Raw genomic sequence first — 16,176 nt, 5'->3', positions numbered from 1 at the left:
GAACACAATGGGGCTTTTAAAAAAAGCATATATGCATCAGATTGCACTGTTAATCTTAGGGCTGGATCTACACTTACTGCCTTTTTTCACTTCCAATGAGGTTTCACTGCCCGCCTTTCACACTACGCAGTACCCGCCTCGAATTGGAACCAGAATTTCCCACTTCCGTGCTCCTGCTTTCAATACCCTAATATCCCGGTACTTCCCCTTAATGTGCTCTGATTTTCCGCCTTTGCTACCATATCCAGTCGTAGTCCCCTCCCCCGCCTGTCCATATGCGGCGGTGTTTGTATTTCCCTCCTGCCCAATCACAGCTCTAGACGGCCCCATGTCTTCTTCCCGCTACCAATCGCATAGCTTCCTCAGCAGCCCCTGTTTCCTTAGCAACAAGCAAAGGGCTGGATGTGCGCACGCTTGTCTGATCTCGGAAGCTAAGCGGGGTCGGTCCAGGTCAGTGCTTGGATGGGAGACCTCCTGGGAATCAGGCTTCCTGCACTGAGCAGGGGGTTGTTGTATCCCTTCAAATGAGATTAAGTTTTACCGCCTCCTATCCGCCACTCTGGATGTTGTTGTTTTTTAATTCAGGCGTTATCCTTGCAGAATTGGGGCTTCTCTGCGATATTTTTTTTTCCTAATTGAGGCATGATCTTCCAAGCTTCGAAGTTGTTAAGCTTCACAACTTCAAAGCCTGAATTTTTTAAAAAACATTTATTATTTATTATTATTATTTATTATTGCATTTATACCCCGCCTTTTTTCCTCTTGCAAGGAACCCAAGGCGGCTTACATTATCCTCCTCCTCTCCATTTCATCCTCACAACAACAACCCTGTGAGGTGGGTTGGGCTGAGAGTCTGTGACTGGCCCAAAGTCACCCAGTGAGCTTCCATGGCCGAGTGGGGACTAGAACCCGGATCTCCCAGCTCCCAGTCCAACACTCTTGCCACTACACCACACTGGCTCTCTACACCACACTGGCTCTCATCAGGACCGGGGGATAGGAGGGGATAAAACTTAGTCTCATTTGAGGGGATACAACAACCCCCTGCTCAATGCAGGAAGCCTGATTCCCAGGCGGTCGCCCATCCAACTACTGACCAGGGCCGACCCTGCTTAGCATCCGAGATCAGACAAGCGCGCGCAGGAAAACAGCACAGTGCTCGAGTGTGAACTGAGCTCGCACATTCGATGAAGCACTGCAATGGGGCAAATGGGTGAGTGTGAATAATCATGCTTTAATGCAAGAGTGTTTAACCTGACAGGACACCAAATTCATTGCGATGGCGGATGCAATGTAGATCGGCCCCTTGTTTCCAGTATTTTCTGGTTCATTGACAACCACACCATAACTGCTTAAGGGCGCAATCCTATGCATATTTAGACAGAGAACAGGCCTACAACTCCCAACAGGCTGGCTGGGGCATGCTGGGAGTTGTAGGCCTTTTCTCTGTCTAAACATGCATAGGGTTGCGCCCTTAGCCTTTCTTTTTCCTTATGAAATTTCTAGCACCAACCCTTGCAAGTCTTGTTTATTCTACTTAATATGGAAGGTGTGATGTGCCATACTTATTCCCTGTATACCAGGGTTGGGCAACACATGGCTTGTGGCTACATGTGCCCCCCATGGCCATTTTTGCAGCTCCGCTGCCCCACCTCTGCCTTGTTTGCTAGCAGAATCGCACTCCTGGAAGCCCCCTTTGCCTTCCCCCATGCCATGCTTACAAAATCGCAGTTTTTTCTGTTGCTACTGACACCGCCACAGCAAATGCGGTGGCAGCAATGCCAGTGGCAGAGGGCATGGAGTGCGCTCCCTGGTGGGTTCTGGGGGCCAATGTGCCCTCAACCCCCAGAAGTTGTCCACTCCTGCTGTATGCTGTTGATATTGCTGAACTTAACATTTCTTCCAGTTTGGGGTCTCTATCATTCTCCTCTTTTATTCTTTGAAAATAGAACTGATTTATTCATATATAATGCTCCTCTAGCATATTGGCTATCAGATACATCAGTTGGGAATATGACCCATGAGGGAATCTTCTTTTATATTTTCCTTAATCTTTTGATAAGATATTTGTTCATTGTTTTCATCAATCAAATCTCCCTGGTTAAATAGTTGCTTGGTTAATTTACCAGAATCCACAAATTTCTTTATAAACAGGTCAGAAAGAACATATTAGTGCTGGAGTAAAGTACTTGGCCCAGCTTTTTGCAGCATTTCATAGGGTGGGGCAGAAATCTTTTCCCCCTGCCCAAAATTGATTTGATCTTCTGTGTGTGTGTGTGTGTGTGTGTGTGAGAAATTCTAAGACCTTTCACCTGGCGGAAGGGGAATCTTCTTAGTCCTGAACTTAATGCAAGGTTGTTGAGGGGTTTCATCTTTTTTTTTTTTTTTTAACTAAAAAACAAGAACTTCACCGCCACTTGAAGCAGCAGCCTGTAGAATATCATCCAAAGTGAATGAATCAGTGAAAGGAAGTGGGATGCTTTGTTCCCAAAGTTGCATGCCACTTATATTGTTCCAGGGCAGGCTTTCCCAACCTGGTGCCCTGTAGATAAGAATATAACATAAGAAGAATCATAGAATCATAGAATAGTAGGGTTGGAAGGGGCCTACAAGGCCATCGAGTCCAACCCCCTGCTCAATGCAGGAATCCAAGTCAAAGCATCCCTGACAGATGGCTATCCAGCCTCGTCTTGAAGGCCTCCAGTGTGGGAGAGCCCACCACCTCCCTAGGTCATTGGTTCCATTGTCGTATTGCTCTAACAGTCAGGAAGTTTTTCCTGATGTTCAGCTGGAATCTGGCTTCGTGTAACTTGAGCCCATTATTCTGTGTCCTGCATTCTGGGATGATCGAGAAGAGATCCTGGCCTTCTTATCTACAGGGCACTGTAGTTATTCTTATCTACAGGGCACTGTGACAACCTTTCAAATACTTGAAGAGCGCTATCCTATCTCCCCTCAGTCTTCTCTTCGCAAGGCTAAACATGCCCAGTTCTTTCAGTCTCTCTTCACAGGGCTTTGTTCCCAGTCCCCTGATCATCTTTGTTGCCCCCCTCTGAACCCTCTCCAGCTTGTCTGCATCCTTCTTAAAGTGTGGTGCCCAGAACTGGACACAGTACTCCAGATGAGGCCTAACCAGTGCTGAGTAGAGGGGAACTAGTACTTCCTGGGATTTGGAAGCTATGCTTCTATTAATGCAGCCCAAAAGAGCATTGGCCTTTTTTGCAGCCATAGCACATTGTTGGCCCATATTCAGCTTGTGATCGACAACAATTCCAAGATCCTTCTCGCTTGTAGTGTGGTTGAGCCACGTATCCCCCATCTTGTAACTGTGCATTTGGTTTCTTTTTCCTAGGTGCAGAACTTGGCATTTCTGCCCTATTAAATTTCATGCTGTCGTTTTCTTGATCTCCAGCCTATCAAGATCACTTTGAATTTGGTTTCTGTCTCCCAAAGTATTAGCTATCCCGCCCAATTTTGTGTCATCTGCAAATTTGATCAGCATTCCCTGCACCTCCTCCTCCAAGTCATTAATAAAAATGTTGAAGAGCACTGGGCCCAGGACTGAGCCCTGCGGTACCCCACTCGTTACCTCTCCCCAGTTTGAGAAGGTCCCATTGATCAGCACTCTTTGAGTCCGATTCTGTAGCCAACTGTGGATCCACCGGATCGTTGTTTCATCTATCCCACTTTGAGCTAGTTTGCTCATCAGGATATTATGGGGCACTTTGTCGAAAGCTTTGCTGAAGTCGACGTATATTATGTCTACAGCATTCCCACGGTCCACAAGGGAGGTTACTTAATCAAAAAATGAGATCAGATTCATCTGGCAGGACTTGTTTTTGACAAATCCATGTTGGTTTCAAGTAATCACTGCATTGTTTTCAAGATCAGACCAAGAGTCCATCTAGTCCAGCATTCTGTTTATACTGTGGCCAACCAGCTGTTGACCAGAAGCCCATAAGCAGGACACAAATGCATCAGCACCCTCCCATCCATGTACCCCAGCAAATGGTGCACATAGTGCAGGCATACGGCCCCTGGTACTGGAGGTAGCACATAGACATCAAGACTAGTAGGCATCAATAGCCTTCTCCTCCAGGAATTTGTCCAACTCCCTTTTAAAGCCACCCAAATTGGTGGCCATCACTACATCCTGTGGTAGCAAATCCCATAGTTTAACTATGCACTGTGTGAAGAAGGACTTCCTTTTATCTGTCCTGAATCTTGAAGATGTTTTGGACTTCAATTCCCATCAGCCCCAACCAGCATGGCCAATAGTCTAGAGCACTGGGAGTTATAGTCACCAGGAATAAATGATGTATTCTTCTTGCACAGGGGTCTTCTTGGTTTACCTATAAAAGATCTGTGTTGGAATATTGGCATTTCTTGGCATTTGGGTAGTCTTGAACTATCCAAGCAGCATGTACATTCTGGGAGGCCAGATGGTATGAGGGCTTCGGAGAGCTTGATTCCCCTGCCTTTACTTTAAATTGGCTTCATTACATCACCACATAGCCCTATCTGACCGTATGCATGTGTGTGAGAGAAATGCCCTCACCCTGGCGCCAGCTTGTCTGGCCAAAAGGGGGGGGCATTGCGGGCGGGTGGGGTGACAAGACGTAGGGGCCTCTGATTGGTGCACCCCAGTGGCACCACCATGCAAGGAGGGGCAGGCTGTGTTGCCTTAAACTCAGCCCCCTTCCCAATCTCAGCTCTCTGGCTCGACGCAGCTTGAGAGAACTACAGCTCCGCCGAGAAACAACGAAGGACACCTGCCTGCTGGAAACCGTTGTCGTCGTCGTCGTTCCAGCCACTTGAACTTCTCCTTCTCCTCGGTTCCTTCTTCGTGGTCCCGAGGGCTCAGCGTGCCTGCTGCGGCTCCGGCTTTGCCGGCAGCCGCAGCGGAGGCGCACGTGCTCGGACACTGCCGCCTTCACGGCCGGCGCTTGGTCACGCCGGCAGGAGTGGAGGCGGCTGCGCCAGCGCCACTCACCCCGGGGAGGCGCCGGTTGCCCGCTCCTTGTGCGCGGCCCCGCCTGGCCGAGGCTCCTCCGGGCGCCAGCCCTCCCTTCATTGTCCCCCCTCGGGCGGTTGCCGCGTGCCTGCGCTGCCGCGGCTCCGGTGTTGCCGGCGCTCGCGGTGGGGGCGCGTTTGTGGGGGTGCCGCCCCCGCAGCCAGGGCTTTTCACCCGACGGGGGCATCGTTGGCTGGGACAGCGCGGGCCCGGGCGCGCCGCCTCCGGTGTGCTCCCTGCTGGGGCACCCGCGCTCCCAGTGGCCGGGCGCCCGCCCCCCCCACTAGCCTCCTCCGGCGGATTGCCGCGCGCCTACACCACTGCGGCCCCTGGGCTGCCGGGGTCGCGGCGGGGGCGCGTGTGCGCGGGCGCCGCCCCCGCAGCCGGCGCTTGCCGCCCGTCGGGAGCGCGGGGGGGTGCAGGCGCGCGCCCGGGCGCGGCGCCTCCTGGCGCGCTCCCCTGCTGGGGCAACCGCGCTCCAAATAAATAAATAAATAAAGTACATAAATACATAAATACATAAATAAATAAACAAATAAACAAGTAACTGCAGCCAGGCGCCCACCCTCCCACCGGGGGGGGGGGGAGCGCCTGCTTGACAAACCAGGGGTCCCAGGTTTGATCCCCGGCACCTCCAGGCAGGGCTAGGAAAGAATCCTGCCGGAAATCCCTGGAGAGCCATTGTTGCTGGGCAACGCGGCACTCTCTGGCTGGAGGGAGCAATGATCTGGCCCAGTACAAGGCGGTTTCCAACGTTCAGCCAAAAACACACAAAAAACACGCTTTTGTTCTCGCTGGCAGTTGTGCGGGCCTGGGCGCCAGCTCTTGCTGCCTCCCGCGAGCGTGGAGAGCTTACGGCGGCTGCACGTGCATCCCCCCCCTCAAAAATACACAAACAAACTCAAAAATACACAAAACAAAATAACCACCTGGGGCGCCCGCGCTCAGGAGTGGCTCCCGTGGCCGCAGGCCCTTGCTGCGCCTCTTTGGCGCCGGGATTGAAGCAGACAGCAACTGCGCCCCCCCCTTCAAAGCCACTGTTACAGTGGCTAGAGTGTTGGACTGGGACTTGTGAGTCCCAGGTTCTAGACTCCTTTCCAGGGGCATCGTTTAAGGATGAGCCCCTGCTGGGCATGCAGAAGGTCCCAGGTCCAGTCCCGGCATTTCCAGATAGGGCTAGAAAAACTCTATCTGAACCCCTGCAGGGCCATTGAGTCAGCCACAGATTGTCCACCCCTACCCTATAAGTTAATAAAGTTAATGGCCAGACACACGGTGTCTTAACTGTGAATACATAGACCCATACAGAGAGAGGGTCTATGTTTTTGAGCTCACCTCTCTAGCTGCGGCCAGACACTGAGGCTGTCCCCCCTGTCTGGCGGTAATTGCGGCACAGTCGCCTGTTGCCCGGGGTGCCCAGTGACTAGTCCACTGGAACCTCCTGCTATGTGCCTTGACCCTTACCGCATTTACTTCTTGGGGTGGTGGTTGATGTGTTGGACTGGTCCGGGCACACGGGCCCTTGTTTCTTCTTGCCAATGTCATACCAAGCTTACCTCACTTTCTACATCATGCCCCCCCAAGAAGGGCCAAGGTTAAAAGATCGAGAAGGGTAGGGCCCCGGAAGAGTAAGGCCCTGCCTCCCATCCCCAACAGTCCGGTACCAAGACCCTATTCTGAGTTTTTATGATGAAACGGACCCGGTTTGGGTGGCAATTCTTGCTCAGCATTCTTCAGGGATCCTGTTGGTCCAGCCTAAGTGAATGCGACAGCAGACCCAACGCTCGCTACTTATTTCTATTTCAGCTCGTCTCTGGGTTCAGTGCACCTGTACGCCATTGAGGTCTCCATCTCGCCTTCGCAGGTTCACCATGGCAGCATTCCACCACTGTAGGCAGTCCACCTTCCTGCGGCATCTCCGTCAGCAGCGATCCAAGCAACATCCTCCTCCTTGGGGTTTCGCCCAGGCCAGGTGACACACCACAGCTGGAGGCGATCCGCCCTCATGGGGCATCTCCATCAGGAGCACTACAAGTGGCATCGCCTCCCTTGCTCCCGGGGACCCAGACACGGCTGCCCTGGATATGGGTGAGATGACGGCACCTCACCCCAGTTGTCCAGTCGGGTGACCTTCAGGGCCGTGGTGTTGCAGCCTTAGGTTACCTCCCTGGGGTGGCTGTCCCTCCCAATGTTATCTCCCTATATGACGCCCGGGCCACTTGTAGCTCCGCCAGTCACATCCCAGTAACCCCAGCCGCTTAATGCAGCATCTTACTGGGTTTTGCTGGATTAATTTAGGATCCCTCACCTCCCCCGCCAGTTCAGGCATCCACATAAGGGGCATATCAGATCCCTATGCTAATCTGTTGAGTTGTATTGTCACCAGGGCTACTCCTTCTCGTAATGTTGTTCACCTGAGGAGGTGTCTGTATGGCTTGTTGAGGCCTCTCGCAGCAGGGCCGCCATTGCCCTGCTCTGCGTAAGGACCTGTTGGACCAGGACCTTTCGCTCCAATTGTTGACTCCTTCCCGTTTGGGATTGGCATCAGATCTGACAGTGGCCACATTCACCAGGTGGTCTCGTGAACTGTCCCTCGGCCTATGGTGGGTCCGCTGCTTCAGCACTGCTATCTGTGCAGGGAATAAAGCCCCAAGGGCACATACTCCCAGGACACTTGCAGTTTCCATCGTGAGTGCTCCCTTGTAGCAGTCAGCACTCACGCACCTCTTGTCCAATGCCCAGGGATGAGGAGGTCCCCCTTGGAAAAGCCGAGGCAGTAGGAAGCTCTGGATGGCCCATGCCTAGTTAGGTTAGCGCCGTTACTCCGGCCTTAAGACACTACCCCAACTGGGGGAACGCGTCTTAACTTGGAACTCGGTTTATGCTAGGTTCTAAGGCAGTACTGGCAGAAGGGTTTTAGCCCCCCCCCTTTTTTCTCCACACCCCGTTAGCTACTCTAGGGATCTCCCTTCTCGAAATGGTACCCAGGAAATCCTCTAGGGAGTTATCCTGATTCGTAACCTCTTTTCCCTGAAGGCCAGTCAGTTAATCACAAGATCACTGATCATCTCTGCTCAATGCGACACACCTCTTCATGAGGCAGCTGTCTTGGTCTGGGATCCTGTCCATGGGTCCCTGAGGGGCATGTGCTACATGGAGTCCAAAGACGGTGGTCAATGTTCTGACCTATTGCAAGTATTGCTCCACTTTCCTATTTCTTTGGTGCCCCTTAGCTCACAAAGGCTGAGGGCCTGTCTCCCACAGCAACATTCGGTGAAGCCTATCCGATACCCTTAGGTGTTATTCTCACTTCCCTCAGGACAACTTTGAGGTCTTTTAGGCACAGCTCCAAGCAGTTATACATCAGGCATGGCTTCAACTTAGTAGGGCTTTAATGGCACCTCCTTCCGGAAGCGTGAGCCTCTCCTCAAAACTGGACTGCGGACTCACATGGTTCCGCCGCTACCCCATGGGGTTTCAGATTCTTAGGGCAGGTCTGATAGTGCTGTGGGTAGTGGCCTGTAGAGTGGAGACTGCTGCCCCCACCAAGTACATTGTGGGATGACCTTATAGCCAAGTCAGTAACACCTAGGGATGGACGAAAGTCACTTACCTGTCCTCGAAGCTTTTTGCGGTGGGGGGGAGGCGCTTCGCTGCTCCCCTCGCGAAATTCAGGCCGGGGAGGAGGCGCCTCGCCTCACCCGGCTGCGAACTAAAAAGGTTTTTTTTAAAAAAAAAAAACGCCCCCGTGATAGGCTACGTGATGATTAACGTAGCCTATCACGGCTAGATCTGCAAAGTCAGCCGTGATAGGCTACGTTAATCGTCACGTAGCCTATCACGGGGGCGTGGTTTTTTTTTTCTTTTATTGGAATGGCGGCGGCGGCAGCCGGTCGAAAGACCGGCTGCCGCTCCCGCCCCGGACGAACACCCGCCAAACGGCCGGCCGGACCTGCCGCTGGGAGGGACATTCGCCAAAGGTAAATCCCGTCCCGGGGGGGGCGGGGGGCGGGGGGGTAAGGAGAATTTCTCCCCGAAACTTGTTCGGGGGGCCGAACACATTGGCGCTCGACCCCCCGAAGTTTCGGGGAGAAATTCTCCGCCAACCCTAGTAACACCCCCCCCTTCGGTATGACAACATGACCACGTTATTTATTCTCCGTCCTCCTGAAATTGGAGGGTCATGTCATGTGTCAGTGTGTTCACGCTCCAGAGTCAGTGTTACAACATCTGGTTCTGGCTCCACCTTGTGCCGGGTTAGGCAAACCCAACTGTCGATGCCTTGTCATGCAATTAGGTCAACATCTTCCAGGCCTCAGCCCCGTGGATGCTCCATTCCCAGATCCCATCCTTGCAGTACTATGGGAGACTGGGAGACTGAAGCCAGGCATGCCAGCCTGCATTCCATGGCTCTCCGTATAGGAGCTGCCTGCAACAGAGCAGATGGGGTGTGCCGCACATTAGGCAAAGCCTCAGTGATAGGATTCATGGCCATTATCTATAGATCATTGGCCACAATTTCACGTCTCCTTAAGGAACAACAGAATATTTGGAACCATAAGTCTCAAGCTGGCCATTTAGCCTTCGGCCCACAAAGGTGGGTTTCACTGACTCCATGTCAGATTTTAGGTTTCGGCGTGCAAGATAGTGTTGGGCACAGATGTTGCCTGCATCAGTAAATTAATCACCCTCTCTCTCCGGATACCCCTTTCGGGATCCGGGGGTAATGGCCCTCCATTTGAGCTTTCCAATAAGACTTTCCCTGTTCCACGTAGCAGCCTTAACAGAATGCGGGGTTGGTCTGGGCTCACAAGGCCGACTCATCCCGGAGGGCCTTGATTTGCTTCAAGGTACAGGTCTGGCCCAATGTAACCCATTTACTTATTTGATGATCAAACTGATCGGTATGGCAAGGGCACGGCAATGGCCCACGGCCAAAAGCAAGTCAACGGATTAGGCTCTGGTGGCACCTTACGGGTTTTATGGAATGCCACGGGTCTGAGGAGGGGTCTCCGTTTTTATCAATTCAATGGTTTACTGTTGACTTAAGGGCAATTGTGCAGTTTCTGCATTAGCTTTACCCCGCTAGGCCTAGGTAATTTGCAGTTCAGAACCCACTGTTGTTACATGGAAGCAGTCTCCATGGCAGCCTCTGGAGATTTCTCTCTCAGGCATGTTACGACATTTTAAATGGGGCTTCTCAGTGTTTCGGCCTGCATTCGCGAGTTGTCCGCTTCTTCCTGATGCAATTTTCGCTTTGCTTGCCCTAATGTGCTTATTCCTGAGACCAGCAGACTCGTTGTACGCCGGTACGGGTGCTCTTACATGGGCACGTTATGATGTCTGGAGCTGCATGAAGGGCATGTATGTCGTCTTCAGACTTCAGCTTCTGTCACCCCATCACATTAAGATCCAGTGGCTCCATAGACGTGGCATATGGTGGGAGTCCCCTCCTCACTCTGTCCCACCAAAGTTTGTCAGTCTTCCTCCGCAGGTACAGGTGCTGCACATTGGAGGGAAGGACTTCGGCTGTAAGCCAGGCGAGGACCTGATGGAACAGGCCTTGGTTGAGATGCAGGTGGTCCGGCATACCTGGCCGGAAGTAGCCTATTGCAACCTCACTGCTCCCATGGATCAATGGGAAGGAATGGAATGACGTTGCCAGTGGCAGGGCATGTCTGAAAGTGCACAGAGAATTAGCGTATGGCCATGTGAATGAGGTGTTGGATTCACCACCCACCAGGGAATCTGTGGACATGGAGGGAGCGTTACAGGTGGGACAGTGTCCGCCTGTCTCATTTAGTGATTAACATATGTCTGTCTGATCTGCAAAGGGGCCTGCAGGAAGTTCTTCTGCGCAGGTGGGGGGAGTTTCACAAGCTCTAGGCTTGTGACTCCTGTGGTGGCTAGGACGGGCAAAAACAGGAAAGTAGGGATGGTGTGCATGCAGAGGCACTTTATGGTGACAGGTGACGCCTGAGGGCCCCCCGAACAGGTTGTGCGGCTCGGTGGGGGGATAAGGGTTGCCTGGGAGACCAACCCTACTCACTCACCCAGGTGTTCTGCGGCACCGGGTCGGGGGTGACACCGGAAGGTCTACCTCCCCCAGAAGGGGCAGTCCGGAGGGATGGCGAGATCACCGCCACCCCTCAGGCTGGGTATGTTTTCGCCCAAGAAGTGCCAGCTAGCCGCTGACACAGTTAGATGCCCATCCTAGTTCCCCCTTTGCAAGTATTTAATAAATGTGGCCCAATTTTCAACCTAAGCTTGTTGTCTGCGTCTTCTTTAACCCATCTCCGCTCGCAACGTGCCTTTCTGCCCGTTTCACAATACTGGAAGAGTCGAGATATGCAAATGATCAAACACAGTGCAGGCAGTAGGCCCTCCAAGTGCATGATGGTGTTTGTCTCTCATATGCTTTTACATAATGAGGGTGGCGCTGGTGGCAGCGGTGAGAAATGCACGCGAGTCCCATCCACACAATGCGCCCTTACTGCTGCTCTGTGAAGGGTCAAGTTGCTCGACCCCATCACATACAAAAATGGGGTCACCCTGAACCAAAGAGATGTTTTACTTATGGTTATACTGACATGGGGGACACACGAAGGACATGGGATATTCAGATAATGAGGCATTTGGATAACTGAGATTCACAGACAGCAGCAATTTCAGCATCTCTGACTTGGCTAACCATGTTGCCATAGATGGTATGCTCCATCTGTCCCTCATTAGGTGTGTTATGGAGTCCCTGCTAACATCCTGACAGCCATCAGAGCTGGCTCACTACTTTAATCCATCTAGATTACTGTTATCATTATTACCACTTTTGCTGAATGATCCATTGAATAGTGCCACTTTTCTCTTCCTGCTCTTTGAGCAACACAGTTTGATCCCCTTTTACTATCACAGCAGATCTGTTTAGGCAGGACAGGCATTGAAAGAATCACTCAATAAATGCTTCTCTGCCACTCACAAAGCCAAGAGAAAACAATCAGAACAGGCATTTGGAACAAGAGTTTAATGTTCTTGAATTATGGCACAGTTACTCTTTTTTCAGCTGTGCCTCACGTTCACCTGCAAACATTTTTGTCCTAAAAATAGTATTGAGGGGCACAGAATGCCCCCTGACACTTCCAAAGGCACTTTATTTTAATCCTGTTTGTGGGTGTTGGCAACCGGTGTGTTACATCTCTCTCTTTCTCTCTGCTTCTACTTCACAGCTTGATTGTCACTTACACTGTATGATCCCAACTAAACAGAGATCAGTAGTTATTGTGATGACATCATGCCGACTATGCAACAAATCAGATTTGGCTGTGTGATGTCCTGATGAAGTCAACCCAGAGTGAGAGCAGGAACTTTGCCTTCACTCTCAATGTGTATGGATGGAGCAGTGCTGCATGATGAGCTGCAACCAGAGACACTTTTGCTCCTGGTCACATCCCATCAAGGGAAATAGCCAAAAATATTGCGGGTGATCAAATGTTTGCAGAACAGCATGACCCCCTCTTACCTTCACCCTAATTATTTTTAGTGGGTAACAATTGAATAAAATATCTTCAGCTATAATCCCTTGCATCTTCATTATGTAATCTGCTGGCAGGAAAGAAAATCAGTGCATTCTATTGACTTCAGCTAACAAATATTTTAAGTTCTGCCCATTTTATTTATCCATCACACTTGCAGAGAATTTTTTTAAGGTTAATAGATTACATCTGAGCCCTAAGGAGACAATGCTTCCTGCGCCTGCCTGTCATTTACTAGAGTGGTTACTTATCTGTCAATATTTCTTCCTTTTTTCAAGTCCCAGACCTACTTGATCTTGTCCATTTGGCACTACTTGAGGCATAACAAGTTTCTTCCCATCATGCAATGTTCTAGGATACATCATGACAGAGAAATCTCAAAGCCCAGGTCAATTATAACAGAAGATGTGTAGCACCTCTGCCCCCACACTGTCTTCTGGGGCCTCACTTGGCAAAATGATAAAAACTATTCACAAAAAGAGCGGCTCCCCATCACCTAAAGCTGCTTAGAATGAAGACACCTGGAAGAAAATACACAAATATATAAAGAAATGGAAATATTGTGTGCTGCCTGCCTTTTGATTGCCTTTTTGTGATATGCAGAAGCAGCCAGCTCCTTCCTTGTGTGTGTGTGGGAAGGGACTGGGAACTGGCAGAGCCTTCATTGTGCAATAATTACTTTTTAATTAGAATTCATTGAATACAGATGGATTCTCACTGTACTTTCTCCAGCTGATGTTTTAATATTCCCCTGTCAGGTATTACAGGGCTGTAACTGGCAGTGAGTTACATCGCATAACTCTGTACTGGTAGTGACTTACATAAAGTAACCAAGTTTATCATTTTTCTTAGATGAAATATGATCTCACCTTGTTCTCTTTTTGTAGAATATGTCACCAGCTTGTTGATACAGTGTTTGTTTATTCTTGCTCCTGCAGGAGGAAATATTATAGTTCATGTATCAAATTACTGTAACTGACTGGAACATCTTTATTTAAAATAATGTACAGTGGTGTTTTCTCCTGGTGACATTGACCAATTTGCAGGGATTTCTAATACTTTCACAAACAAATACTGTGATTGTCCTTCTCTGAATGAGCTGTAATCTAAAATGAACTCTAATATCTGATCTCATTAAACCAATCAAGTCTAAAACTGACTGGATATTTGCAGCACTTTAATAGAAATAAGAAATAATTTCACTTTTTTTTGTCTTACTGCTCCAGGGCCTCTAAACAGGAGCTGACATGTGATATATTTTTGAAGTCAAAGTTAATAATTCTCTTTATATAAGAAATAAATACCCCCTACTGAATACAGAATAAGATCAAAATTAGAATAGAATTTTCTCCAAGTCACATATCTATGGAAAGTGATTTATTCTAATTCAATAATGACATAGATTTACAAAGCATGAGTGATACAATGTTCCTCGTTATGGTTGTAAAATATTTGTTGCCACTGAGGGATTTTCTAGATCATTATTTTAAAAAAGGAAAAACTCATTTTGACAGATGAACCAGGGCCATTCTGAGCAAATCACAGATACTTCATATAACAAGGCCTCCAAAGAGGGGCACACAGACTTATTACTATGGCAACCCAGATCAAAACACTATTTTAGTGGAGAGTTTCCAGCTTTACAATGCAATGATGATTGTTTATAGTACCACTGAAACCAGATTCAGCAAAGGTTCAAGAAATGAGCTGACAAGAGGAAAATCATTATAGATAAACTGGGGATACCTGAATGACATATTGTGGAAATCTGCTGTTATTTGATCCAGTGATGAAATTGTGACACAAAGAGAGATAAATAAAAGGTAGATGTTACAGACTGATGGCCCCATACCACATGCTAGTTTGCATTATATTGCCTGCTCCAGATGATAAGAATTGATTTGAGTCATATGAAGTGCAAAAATGAATTATATCTGGAATGCGCATTTGTCTGCTTGTTAATTTTTCAAAGGTTTAGACTACAAACTAATTCTTTTTTATTGTGGAATTTCCTAGCTGATGTGTCCCACAGAATGACCTAATAGCAGAATACTAACTAGCCATCTATGCACAACATTTATAACAGGAGTGCTGTGCTAATACACATTTTCCACAGACTGAAAAACAAAAGTAGGGATGTATGAGACTTTCAGTTCACAAATCAGATCACTCAAAAATCCCCATTTGCAACCCCAAACGGGAATGGGAGCTCATGCACTCCAAAAATATTCATAAATGCCAGAACTCGCATTAGTGAAATGTGCACATTTTTAAAATGTGCACATTTTTTTAAATGTGCACATTTTTAAAATGTGCACGTTAAAAAACTCCCATGGGGTCAATTGTTCTGTGATGTTTCAACCCCCACCTCAGTTATGCTTTCGTTTATTAAATTTTAGGATTTGACTAAAATGGCATTGCGACTATTTAGACCCAAATTAACACAAAGGTCAGGGTGTGTGTGTGTGTGTGTGTGTGTGATACTGCATGACCAAGGTATTGGGGCTCTCTGCCATTTAACAGCTCAAGAGCTACTTTATATTGACAGCAGTTTAGATCCTGAAGCATGAACCCTTCCCACCTTTATAAAAAATGCATACTTCTAGAGCTGAATGGAGAAGTTCATGAATTACGTAGATATCAGGGGTCTGTGAGACTCCATAGGAATTAGTAATCCCAGAGGCCATCTCTGTGTAGTTGTACCTCTGTCCTATAAATAGTAATCTTGTAACACTATTTGTTTTGTCTTATTTAGTACATTCACCCATTAACATGGATTAACTCATAGGAGGATTCCTCTAGCAATACAACGAGGCTCAGATGGTTCATAAGGCAAGACAGGACTGGGACAGCATGGAGCATCTGTACTGGCCCCAGGCAGTCCATCTTCCCCATCTGGATTTGGGCCTGAAAGCAGTGGAAGCTGCTGGGTCTGATGTCAGTGGGTTGGGGAATCTGGAGTCACCAGCCTCCATGCCTAAAAGATCAAGGAAAGATGTGGGTGCATGTAAGTCGTAAGCCTGAGCAATTTGTGACATCACACAACATCATCACTGATTGTGGGGCATGCATGTTAAGGAATCAGTCTTAGATTCCAGTTTCCTGGCTTTGTAGAACTTGTGCCAACACAAGATCACCTTAACTCTTGTCTTAAACCAGCAGGGGTTTTGATAATTGGATGTATTTGTCATGTAGGTGGCTTTGGTTGACAAATGTCTATGCAAAATAGCACACTGTGATATTGCACTGGTCAGCTGTCTTTGTGTGCCAACATGAACTCCTGTAGGTGTCAAAGAATTAGGCCTGGTATTTGGTATCTCCCAAACTCCAGCTAAGAATTTCCTATGTGCCACCATGTTGGTCCCAGAATACAAGCTATAGGCTACTGCATTTGTTCATACAGGGATGACCCAGTTTGCACCTCCTGGACTCGAACGTGGACTCACAGCAACCTGTGGTTGAAGTTCGTACATTTCTGAGCTCGCGATGCGAGGACCAGGAAGCCGTTTGAAAATGCACGATTTGAAAAATCCACAAGGGAAAGTGTGTACTTTTGGAAAATATGCACAAGCATGCTTTAATCTCAATGCCATTGGACTGCAATCCAAATTAGTTTTTGAAAACTATCTAAACTGC

This window comes from Heloderma suspectum, chromosome 4 (genome assembly GCF_057233095.1).
Source record: "Heloderma suspectum isolate Gila_16-S chromosome 4, 16-S_ref, whole genome shotgun sequence".
NCBI lineage: Eukaryota > Metazoa > Chordata > Lepidosauria > Squamata > Helodermatidae > Heloderma > Heloderma suspectum.
Note: the sequence above shows the minus strand (reverse complement) of the source record.